Genomic DNA, 12910 nt, shown 5'->3' with positions numbered 1-12910 from the left:
CATGAGGTCCCATTTATTGATTATTGCTCTTAGAGCCTATTACTTTCCACTTTTTATTTTTACTTTTTGAGACAGGTTTTCTCTGTGTAGCCTTGGATGTCCTGGACTCACTTTTTTGACCAGGTTGATCTTGAACTCACAGCAATCCCCCTGCCTCTGCTTTTTTGAGTGCTAGGATTACAGTCATGCACCGACACACCAGGCAATTTAAAAAAAAATCTATATCATACAGCAAAGCATCTTCCCTTACAAGCTTAGACCTATATTAGTCTATCACTATTCAAGGTTCTAATCAAATTTCCAGATTGTCCTTCAAACCATGTGCTCAATAAAAATTTTAGAAAGACCAATTTTTAGACCAATCTTTTAGAAAGACTGATATTGTAGAAAATTTGTCTTTTGAATTTTAAATTATTTCTTTAAAGCTTAAACCTTGTTGCTTTTGCTCTATTTCATATTTACATTGAAATAATTATCTAATTATAAATTAATTATTAATATATAATTAATTATATATGTAAAATTATACATATAATTAATACATATATACCTATACCTGCATTCTTACATAAAATTTCTGTATTTATTCACTTTACATGCCAATCTTAGCTCCCTCCCTCTTCCTCCTATAGCCCTCCCTTACCACTCACAAAATGGCAATGCCCCATTACCAACCTACTCCAGCTCATCAAGTCACATCAGGCCCGAGTGCATCCTCTTCCACAGTGGTTTGGCAAGGGAGCACCGCCAGGGGAAACTGATGAAAAAGCATGCAACAGAATTCTTTCCAGAAACAGCCCCTGATCCCCTTATTAAGAGACCACATGAAGACGAAGCTATCCATTGGGTACATATGTGTCCACAAGTCCCAGGTTGGTTGGCTCTGTTGGTCTTCTTGAGGGGCTGCTGTACCCTCTAGGTCCTTCTATTCTTCACCACTCTTCTACAAAGCTCTCCTGGCTCTGCCTAATGCTTGGCTGTGTGTGAGTCACAGCATCTGCTTTGATCCCATGCATATTTATCTTCAAATGCTGGTATTTTTAGAAAAGCATGAGAATAAAGCAAGGGACCTCTTTTCTATTCTATAAATCATTTTTCCTGTGTCAGGTGAACCAGAAGTACAAAAAGAAATAAGAAACAATACCTTTTAGTTAAACTCTTTAAATCTCTCACAAGCATTTGGTGTTGGTACAAAGAAAACATTAAGTAATAATTGTTGAATGAATCCGAAAGATATTTCTTTGTTTTTCTAGAGTAGGGACAATGAAATAAGTATTTCTTAGAAAGTACTAATGAAATAAATGCTGAAAATTTAACATATCCTATAAAATGATTTTAGGCATAACACTTTTTGTTATACGATAAATATAACTTTGTAGCCTACAGAGAAATATTCAGATATTTATATTTTAAGGCTTAATTATTTTTTTGTGTATGCCTAAGTGTGCATTTTTTTGTTTTGTGCACATGTGAGTAATCTACAGACTGTATACAGGTGTACGCAAAGGCCAGAAGAGGGCATCAGATAACCTGGCATAGAGTTGCTCATATATAAGAGATGCTCCACCTGGATGCTGGAAAACAAATTCATCTCCCATAGAAAAGCAGTAGGAATTAACTGCTGAGTTCTTTCTGAGTCCCAGAAGGAAGTTTTAAATAGGTTTTCTGACACTAATTTATAGAAAAAGACATTTAAGGCACTTAAGGGCTGAAAATTAATAGTTTGTTACAAAGAAGAGTGGTTATAAACAATTGAAAGGAAGAGAGTCTCCATTTTAAAAATAGTATTTAAAATGAATCACATAAACGGAGGAAAAGTTCACTGAGAAGCCTGTCGTTAACCATGCAAATGAAGTCCTCATAATGATTAATACATAGTCTTCAAGGTCTGAAATGGAACTACATATCCACATCGAAAAATCTACATTTACATACAGTTCATAGATATTGTTAATTTTCTCATCGGTAATTTAGCTCTATGTTTAGTCTAATACGTCTGCTAGACTGAGATTTTTAATAAGAAAGACAACCTCAAACATTGTCATTGTCTGGCAAGACTGCATTGGTTACCTTCTTTCCACTGAAGTAATTGCATGGTGAAATTATGTGTGAAAAGAGAATTTTCAGCTACTTTGAACAAAGTTTGAGGAAAGGTTATGTTTAGCATAACTCCATTTCCAAGACATTATTGCCCTACAGCCAGACTAATCTAGTTTCACTTTCTGACTTATTCCAGGAGAGTAGTGAACCCTCAAACTTCCTAGGTAGTTTTAAAATTGTCTTTCATTCTTATTTGTGTTCCTTCACTGATTAGGTGGGAAAATTAAGCTCACATGATTGCAGTTATTTGATGATCACTCACTGCTATAGTGGGCATGATTATACCTGAAAGGTCTGTGTCTTATAGACTTAGTTGCCAGTCCTGAAAACTATTGTGAGGTTTTTTAATTTTTAGGAGAGGGAGCCTAATGGGAAGTCTCTAGGTAATTATAGTATATATGTGAGGCTATTGCCGGATCCTGTCCTCTTGTTTCCTGGGCATGAAATAAGTAAGTTAGCCCTACTCCATGCCCTCATAAAGAAAGGCTGCTGTGCTAAAGATATGGACTAATTTTTCATTGACTAAAATCTGCCAAATGACAATTTAAAAACTAATGTCTTATGGGTCGATGACTCAAATAATTTGTTAGAGCAATAGGAAGCTGATTTAGTGTTTTGTTAGGTTTTCCCTAAAAAAATCTCCCTAAACAATATATATTATTTATATAGCCATGCTTACCTCTAAGGAACTGAGGGTGGGGCCCAATTGCTGAAGTCATCACTCACTCAGGATGGGGAGTAGAAGGGTTGACACAAGGATATCAGAGAGAATGCACCAGGATAAAACCTTCAAGGGCCACCTGGATGCTAGATGCTAGCTACTGAACCTGATTGTAACACCTGAATAAGACTTTACTGGATGTTTAGGTTAAGTAGCACCTTAGAGTTTTTATTGCTGAACAAAATACCAAGCCAAAAGAGGAAAGGGTTTATTCAACTTACAGTTCCACATCAGAGCCCATCACCCAAGGAAATCAGGACAGGTACTCAAGTAGGGAAGGAACCTGGAGGTAGGAGTTTATGCAGAGACCGTGGAGGACTGTGGCATACTGACTAGATCTATACGGCCTGTTCAGCCTGCTTTCTTATAAAACATTGGACCGCCAGTCCAGTGATGACACTACCCACAATGGGCTGGTTCCTCTCCATAGAGCATTAATTAAGAAAATGCCTTACTGCTAGATCTTATGGAGACATTTTCTTTCTTTTTTTCTTTTTTAATTAACTTTTTATTTTTTATATTAATTACAGTTTATCACTTTATATCCCAGGTATAGTCCCCTCTCTCCTCCCCTCCCAATCCTTCTTCCCTCATCTCCTCCTATGCCTCTCTCCAAGTCCACTGACAGGGGAGGTCCTCCTCCCTTTCCATCTGACCCTAGCTTATCAGGTCTCATCAGAGCTGACTGCATTGTCCTCCTTTATGGCCTGGCAAGGATGCTCCCCCATACGGGGGAGGTGGTCAAAGTGCTAGCCACTGAGTTCATGTCAGAGACATTCCCTATTCCCCTTACTAGGATACCCACTTGGAGACTGAACTGCAATGGGCTACATCTGAGCAGGGGTTCTAGATTATAGCCATGAAGGTCCTTGGTTGGAGTATCAGTCTCAGAAAGGACCCCTGTGCCCAGGTATTTGGTTCTGTTGCTCTCCTTGTGGAGCTCCTGTCCTCTCCAGGTCTTACTATCTCCTCCATCTTTCCTAAGATCCCCTGCACTCTGCCCTAAGTTTGATTATGAGTCTCAGCATCTGCTTTGGTACAATTCTAGGTAGAGCCTTTCAGAGGCCTTCTGTGGTAGGCTCCTGTCCTGTTTCCTGTTTTCTTCTTCTTCCAATGTCTGTTCTGTTTATCTTTCTGAGTGAGGATTGATCATCTTAATTGAGACTCCTTCCTCTCTGATGACTCTAGCTTGTGTCAAGTTGATGTAAACCCAGTCAGTACAAGTAGCTTTGAAAACAAAAGCCTAGATTTTCATTCTTAAGTTGGATTTTGCAAATTTCTCACATTTTTCAATTATATCAATATTACAATTGTTAGATTTTTTTCAAGTCTTTGTTCTGATCTTCCATTGAATAACAGCTAGTTAATATTTCATTAAAGATTCAGTTTTGACTCACACAAATTGAGTTTCACTCATTTGATGTCTGTCAGCTACTTCACAGCAAATTCACAAAATAAATGTTATTCTCTATTTCTTATGTGGGGAGTTGTTGAAAGACACGGTGGATTGAACGAAAGCAATCTCACTGTCACAGCTGTCTTTACTACCTTTGGGAAGTAACAGAAAAATGGTGTGGCATTTTTAAAAAAAAGTGCATTCAAATCACCAATTTTCAGATTAGCACATGGTGCTAGAAAAAAGGGAGTGCCATTCAAGCCAAGATGAAAAAAGATCATGGAGTGCAATTATGCTATGTTAACAAACCATTATTCAGAGTAGATTCCCTCTCCTGATTATGCTGAACCAATAAAACAGATGCTCACTGGAATCTTCACAGGAACACAGATCTATCTGTGTGTCCTGCTTCTGTTCTCCAATGTCAAAATGTGAGAAAGCTGTTCCTGTTGGAAGGGAACACATAAACAACAATCTGTGTCAATTAGCAAACAAGGACAGAAAACAGATGAGGCAGAAACCCATAATTTTTAACATAGCACATAATAATGCAGATTCTTTAGGGGCAAAAAAAAATAGCAAGCTGTCCATAGTGGCTGCCAGAAAGTTCTTGAATTTTATAAATAGATCATCCTGTTGTATGAAAGCTGAGAGCTCTATACTTCCCAACATTTATGAGAAAAGCAAGTATATAAGGCTAAGACTTCCAATATTCTGAGCACTAGAATGGATATTTATCAATGTAAATACATTATTAGGGTGTCATCATGATTTGATTGCCAACTACTATAGCTTTATTAAAAGTATTTTAAGTGTGTTTCAAAGTTAGAAAAATAGTAAATATTAACTCATACAGGTAATAAAACATGAGCCGTGGAAGATAATTTATCACATATATGACTTGTGCGTGAGCCTTGAATTTGTTGCTGGAAACTCAGTCCTCCATAAAACTGTGTTGGGGTATGAAATCTAAGACCTTCCACATCAGGAATGGGCTCATACTCATTGTAAAAGCTTTAGAGCTACGAGTGCCATCATCTGCCCTTTCTCTGCACGATGCTGTTCTCCCATCTTTGGATTTTACCTACCATAACTGCTAACTAATTAATATCTATACATATCTCTTATGGTGGCGTTATGTTACAGTAGTACAATGTACAGTAAGATAAACACCAAAAAGGGATAGCATATAGTTTAAAGTAGAGGCTTCATATAGCAAATGAGCAGATGAGAAAAAAGAAGGAAAAATATGTAGCATTAATTAGACATTTCCTTCAATCTTAGTGGCATTAAAGATTAGGGTCACCAAAGCATGCTCTCTGGGAACATATTCAAACTATACTTGTGACCATGTATCAGCTCTTTCAAATGTTACTTATGTCATTTATTCTTTAAAAATTTTAATATAGCATCATAGGAAATAGTATAATGATATTCTTAATACCATCACATATGTGCAAAGCACATTCAAGATATCTTTTGACATGTTAGGAATTTGAAAGGTGTATAGTCACTTTCCTTGATTTGGTAAGATTTGTAAGGTTTAAGCAGATGCTGTCACTATAGTGAGAGGAGGGCCTACCGTAAAATGACACTGCCTTACTTCTAGATGGAAAGTAGTAAAAATAATGACGTCCAGAAAAGACTCAGACTCACTGATAAATTGGAAGGGCCAGGACTATACTTCCATCCTCTGGAAGCATTGTCCACAGGGACAATGGCTGACATTTTTCTTCTCGGATAAACTTTGTGGTGCGGAATACTTTTAATTCAGCCCTCAGTTTTCTATGTTATAGGATTATAGGTGTGTATCACCATCACAGTCTAAGTAATACTATTAGAGAGAGAGAGACAGTACATTATCATCCATAGCAGAAAACTAGAAAAAAAAAAAACTTAGGTTTTTTTTCAAATTAACATAATTTTTCTATCTTATTTTGCCCATCTTTGTTCTGTCCCTCTCTTCCTGCTCCTCTCTCCTCCCCTTCCTGCTCCCTTGTCCCTCCCCCATCCATGTCTGCTATGTAGATGTAAGTATGTACAACAATAAGGAAGAATAGAGCATATGCCATTCTGAAAGTCTATTAACAAATTGCAGACATAAATGTGTCCAGTAATATGTATACATAAAAGAAAAAAATAAAAGGACAAAATGACAGAGAGGCTCTGAAGAATGATGCTGAATATTGGTGACAGCCTTAACTGGTTCAAAGGCTATTTCTTAAATCATCCCCTCTAACTTTAGACTGAAGTTCTGACTCCATATTTTAACTTACTGACTGTAATGTCAGTGAGGTCATGGTCCCAGAGTTTCCATAGACAGATCATTTTTAGATTAAGAAACAAAAATGCAGTTGTTCAACACCGATGATACATTTTAGAATATTAACCTACAATGAAAACAAATAAATTTCTCAGTGTTTTCAGTGTTCTGTGCTGAAAGTCCTGGCCAAGTACAAAGTTTTAAAGAATATTCTTTGATCACCTCCCCCTGAGGGAGGATCAGCCTTGCCAGGGCATGGAAGAGGACAATGCAGCTAGTCCTGATGAGACCTGATAGGCTAGGGTCAGATGGAAGGGGAGGAGGACCTCCCTTATCAATGGACTTGGAGAGAAGCACGGAAGGATATGTGGGAGGGAGGGTGGGTTTGGAAGGGAATGAGGTAGGGGAGCACAGCTGGGATACAAAGTGAATAAATTGTAATTAATATAAAAATGAAAATTTAATAAAAAAGAATATTCTCTAAGCTTTTGTGTAAGTTTCAGTATTTTATGATTTAAATTAAGGTTTTATCTGGTTTGGGATAAGGGAGCTATGGCCTCATGAAATTGATTAAGCAATATTGCTTCTGTTTTTATTTTGTGGAAGATTTTGAAGAATATTGGTATTACCTCCACCCCTTTAAAAGGTTAGTAGAATTCTGCACTAAAGATGTCTGGCCTTGGGCTTTGCTTTTATTATTATTATTAATTGCAATTTATTCACTTTGTATCTCAGCTGTAGCCTCCTCCCTCATCTCCTCTCAGTTGCACCTTCCTTCTCTCTTCCCTTCCTATGTTCCTTCCCTAGTCCACTAAGAGGGGAGGCCCTCCTCCCCTACTATCTGACCCTAGCCTATCAGGTCTCATTAGGGCTTCCTGGATCTTCTTTCTCTGTGGCCTAGTTAGTTAGGCCACCTCACTAGAGCAAAAATCTGGCCACTGAGTTCATGTCAGAAAGAGCCCCTGCTCCCCTTACGAAGAAACCTACATGGAGACTGAGCTTACCCTTTCCATGAGTTTCTATGCTGTATATCATATCTTTTTTGTTGATATCCAGTTTTAATCTGTGATGGTTAAATAGTATGCAGGAAGTTATTTCAATTTTTTTTTATCTCTTGAGGTTTGATTTGTGTATGAGTATGTGGTCTGTTTTGGAGACTCTTCCATGGCATTCAGAGAAGAGGGTATATTCTTTTGTGCTTAAGTGAAATGTTCTATAAAAATGTTAGGTCTGTTAGCTCAAGCATTTCTCTGTTTAGTTTTGTCTAGTTTTCCTGTCTATTGGTGAGAGCAGCATCTTAAAGTCTCTGACAATCAGTATGAGGTTAATATATGATTTAAGCTATAGTGTATCTTTTACAAACTTGGCTGTCCTTGTCCTTGTCCTTGTTAAGAAATAAAATGTTGAGCAAATGGACCTATGAGAGAGCTCTGTCTTTTGGTTTGAATGAACCCTCATGAAAGGAGTTCCAGGTTGCTTCTTATTAGGATTTTTTTTAATCACAGCAAAAGAGATGAAGCAAAAATGAGAACCATCAGGGACTACCAGCAGTGGTGAGGTCTGCCCTGTGACCTCCGTGTGTGATTTCCCAGGTCCCAGTCCTGCCTGCAGCTTCAGAGACAGCAGCCATTGAAGACTACCCCAGAGCTCTGCCTGCAGTTCCAGAGGCCGTGGCCTTTGGGGACTACCAGCAGCAGTAAGGTCAGTTCTGTGACCTCTGTGCACCAGTTACCAGGGCCCAGCAATACCTGCAGTCACAGAGACAACAGCCATTGGAAACTACCAACAGAACTCTGCCTGCAGTTCCAGAGGCAGCAGCCACTGGGAATACCCATAGCAGTAAGGCCTGCCATCCCTATGTGCCAGTTCATGGGTCCTAGCTCTGCCTCCAACCTCAGAGGCAGCAACCATCAGTGACTATCAGTGGAAACAGCCAGCAGGGACTACAAAGGACCTCCAATCCTGTCAGCACCAGGATCAGTCAGACGGCTAGAGGACAGCATGGATATAACCTAGAACCCCTGCTCAGATGTAACCCATGGTAGCTCAATATTCAAGTGGTTTCCCTAGTAAGGGGAACAAGAACTATTTCAGGATGTTAGGGACACTGTAAAAAGACCAAACCAAAGAATAGTAGGAATAGAAGGAGAAGATCCACAGCTCCAAGGCCCAAACAATATTTTCATCAAAACTATAGAAGCAATTTTCCCTAACCTAAAGAGATGCCTACAAATAAACAAGAAGCCTACAGAGCACCAAATAGATTAGATAAAAAAAGAAAATCCTCTTGTCACATAATAATTAAACCACTAAATATACAGAACAAAATAATAATATTAAAAGCCACAAGGGATAAAGCCAAGTAATATATAAAGTCAGACCTATTATAATTATACCAGACTTCTCAAGAAAGACTTTAAAAAACCATCAGGGCCTTGACAGCCTGCCAACCCTAATAGAACACAGACTACTATACCCACCAAAATTTTCAATCACCATACAGAAAAATCAAGATATTCCATGAGGTAACCAAATTTAAACAATATATTTCCACTAACCCAGCCCTACAGAGGATACTAGAAGGAAAACTCTAACAAGGGTAACTATACCCAAGAAAACACAGGAAATAAATAATTTCACACAAAAAACAAAAACAAAAACAAAAGAAGGGAAGCACACACACCATAACCATCAATATCAAAATTACAGGAATCAACAACCATTGGCCATTAATATCTGTCAACATAAATGGGCTCAATTCTCAAATAAAGACACAGATTAACAGAGTGAACATGAAAACAGGATATAACATTCTGCTGCATACAAGAAACATAACCCAGCAACATAGACTTTACCTCACAATAAAGGACTAGAAAAAACATTTTCCAAGTAAACAGACCCAAGAAACAAGCAGGAGTAGCTATTCTAATATCTAATGAAATAAACGTTCAAGGAAAAGTGATCAAAATAGATGAAGAAGGGCACTTCATACTTGAAGAAAAGTCCACAAAGATGATGTCCCACACACTAATAGTAGGTGATTTCAATACCACACTTTCAACAATGGATAGGTCAATGAGACAGAAACTAAACAGAGAACTAATAAAAATAACTGATATTATGAATCAAATTAACCTAACAGAAATCAACAGAATATTTTACCTAAGCACGAAACAATATATCTTCTTATCAGCACCACACAGACACTTCTCCAAAACTAACTTTATGCTTGGTCACAAAGCAAACCCTAACAGCTACATGAAGATTGAAATAACAGCTTGTATCTAATCAGACTACCATGGACTAAAGTTGGAACTCAACAACAGAAACAACAGAAAGCCATCAGACTTATGGAAACTGAACAACTCTGTACTCAATGACTACTGGTTCGGGGAAGAAATAAACAAAGAAATTAAAGACTTTCTAGAATTCATTGAAAATGAAGGCACAACATACTCAAATTTATTGAACACAATGAAAGCAAAGGTAAGAGGAAAGTTTATAGCTCTAAGAGCCTAAATGAAAAAAAAAATGAAGAGATCACATACTGGCAAACATAACAGCACATCTGAAAGCTCTAGAACAAAAAGAAGCAAACATACCAAAGAGGAGTAGTTGGCAGGAAAAAAATCAAATTCAGGGCTAAAATCAATAACTTAGAAACAAAGAGAACAATACAAAGAGTCAACAAAACTATAAGCTGGTTCTTTGAGAAAATCAACAAGATAGACAAACCCTTAGCCAAACTAATTAAGGCAGAGAGATAGTATCCAAACTAATAAAATTATAAATGAAAAGGGGTGTACAACCACAGACAATAAAGAAACACAGAGACTCATTAGGTATTACTTCAAAAGCCTAGACTCCCCAAACTGGAAATTTAAAATGAAATGGATGATCTTTCTTTCTTTCTTTCTTTCTTTCTTTCTTTCTTTCTTTCTTTCTTTCTTTCTTTCTTCTTTCTTAAATCTCACTCAGCAGGGGAAATACAATGGACAACAGAAGCAGTTGAAAAATAGAACAGGGTACAAGAGTGAGGATGGGGAGAAATGAGGGTGGAGATCAGATGTGGGGAGAGGTGTAGTGAGGACAGAGGGCTTGTACAGAGAAGTGAAACCATGGGTGGGGCATTTCTGAGAGAAGCTGGAGACCAATGATAGCATAGGCTCCTGGGAGAATTTGGGGTAACTCTAGCTGAGACTTCTAGTAGCAGGGTTATGGGGAATAAAAAGGTCACTCGTATCTTTGCATCTTCTTTAGGTTAGGTAACCTTTTTCCCCATGATTTTGGTGAACATATTTTTCTGGTCCTTTGAGCTGTAATTTCTTTCTTCTATTCCTAGTATTAGATTTGGTCTTTTCATAGTGTCCCAGATAGTCTGGATGTTTTGTGTCAAGACTTTTTAGATTTAACATTTTCTTTGACCAGAGTATCCATTTTCTCTATGGTGTTTTTAATGCCTTCTCTCTCTTTCATCTTTTATAAATACTGGGGAAGCTTGACTCAATAGTTCCTGTTTGAATTCCTAAATTTTTCAATTCCAGTATTTTCTCAGTTTGCGTTATTGATTTTATTTCAATTTTCAGTATTCAAACACTTTTGTTTCCTTCAACTGTTTGAGTTTTCCTGCACTTCTTTAAGAAATTAAAAAATCTCTATTAATGACTTTCATAATCTTCATATGGCAGTTTTAAGGTTTTGTTTCATTTTGTTTTGTTGTGTTGTGCTTCAACTCTGTTGGAATATCTAGGGCCTGCTCTAGTAGTGTAGCTGGGCTCTAGTGGTGACATGTTGCCATGGATGTTTTTGATTTTGTCTTTATGCTGTTTTCTAGGCCAATAGGACTGGTATGATTATAGGTCTAGGCAACCAAATTTCTGGATTTATCTTTGCTGGGTGGGTGTTTTGTTTCTTGGTTTCTGTTTTCTCTCTGGATTTTCAGAGAGTGTTTGTTTCATGGTAGGAGATTTTCTTTGGAATTAATAGTTGTTGTCACTGATGGTTCAAGTATAATATATTTCTGGGTATTGGGAGATGACACTTAAGAATGGAGATAGTCTAGGGGTCTGAAGGTATTCATGAGACAGGATAGATCTTTGTGTTCAACAAAGATCTTATTTTGTCTGGTTGCACTGGGGAAGATGGTGAAGAGAGGTCATCCCAGAGGGTCTGCTATACTACTGGAAATAAGGATTGTGTTTAAATCTAGAGGAACAGAAGGAACAGAGAAAATCTTTAGATAGTCTACCTGGTTTCCTTAGAGTAGAATTCTGTGAGTTAGCAGAAAGTACATGAAGTTGAAGGCTGGGATAAAACAGTAAATGAGGAGAGGGATGTTAGGAAGGTGTAAAGTCTGTGTGATACTCTAAGATGTGGCCAGAGGGGCCAAGAAATAGAGAATAGAATGGGAGGATTGGGTTTAGAGGAGGAAAAGGAATGGTTAACATTTTCAGTTAGCTAACTTGTTTCCTTGGCCTGCTCAGCTGTTATGTTTCCAGTGACTGCCCACTGATGCTGGAGGCTGGGTACTACAATGAGTTGGGGGATGGAAAATTGATGGAGAAGATCTTTGTGGTTCATTGGGTATGGGGTCAAGAGGAGAGGGAAATCACATGGGTTTTCTGCAAAACAGTTAGGGATAAGACTGGTGGAACTGGATCTGGAGGATCAGAAAGAGAGATGTGGAACTGTTTTTAGATTACTTGCTACCCTGGCAGGATCAATCCTTGGTTTATTTGGGATTTCCTGCTACAGTTTGGGCCTGGAAGAAGGCAACAAGTGGAATGAGAGAAGTTAGGAGTGGATGGTTTATGTGATACACAGGAGATATGGGCAGGGAGGAAGGAAGGTTGTAGTTGGTGTTCTGTTGCAACACTAGAGATGAGACTAGAGATTGGATTTGGAGAGGAAATGGGATTCATGAAGGTCTTCAGATAGATTAACTGTTTCTACGGCCTGCTCAGTTGGTGTGTAGATTCCTGGTGAATGCCTGATGGCATTAGAGGCTGGGATACTGGCACATATTGAGGGAAGGAGTAGTAGGGGAGGAGGTCTTTGTGATCTATTCACATCAGAGAGCAAAGGGTCAGAGAACAAAGGAAGACCCAAGTAGGTTTTCTGCTACAGAGCTGGAGATGAGACTGGGGTTATTTTATCTGGGTCAACAGGGACAAAAGAATATCTGCAGGTAATCTACCTGCCTTTATGCTTGATTTGTGTGACAGAAGGGGAAAAGCTGTGGGATACACAGGAAATGGGAACAGGGATTCAGGTAAGACTATAGATGTTCTGCTGCAGAGCTAGGGATGAGACTGAGGGACAGGAGCTAGGGGAACAGAGGGAGAAGAGGGGATCTTCTAACATATATAATTTTACCGAACTGTCCTCATCTGGCCTGATAGTATTCCCTCTAAGAGCCAAAGACCATGTA

This window comes from Meriones unguiculatus, chromosome 8 (assembly GCF_030254825.1).
Source record: "Meriones unguiculatus strain TT.TT164.6M chromosome 8, Bangor_MerUng_6.1, whole genome shotgun sequence".
Taxonomy (NCBI): Eukaryota; Metazoa; Chordata; class Mammalia; order Rodentia; family Muridae; genus Meriones; species Meriones unguiculatus.
The sequence above is the reverse complement of the archived record's forward strand: the minus strand, read 5'-3'. Positions refer to the sequence as shown.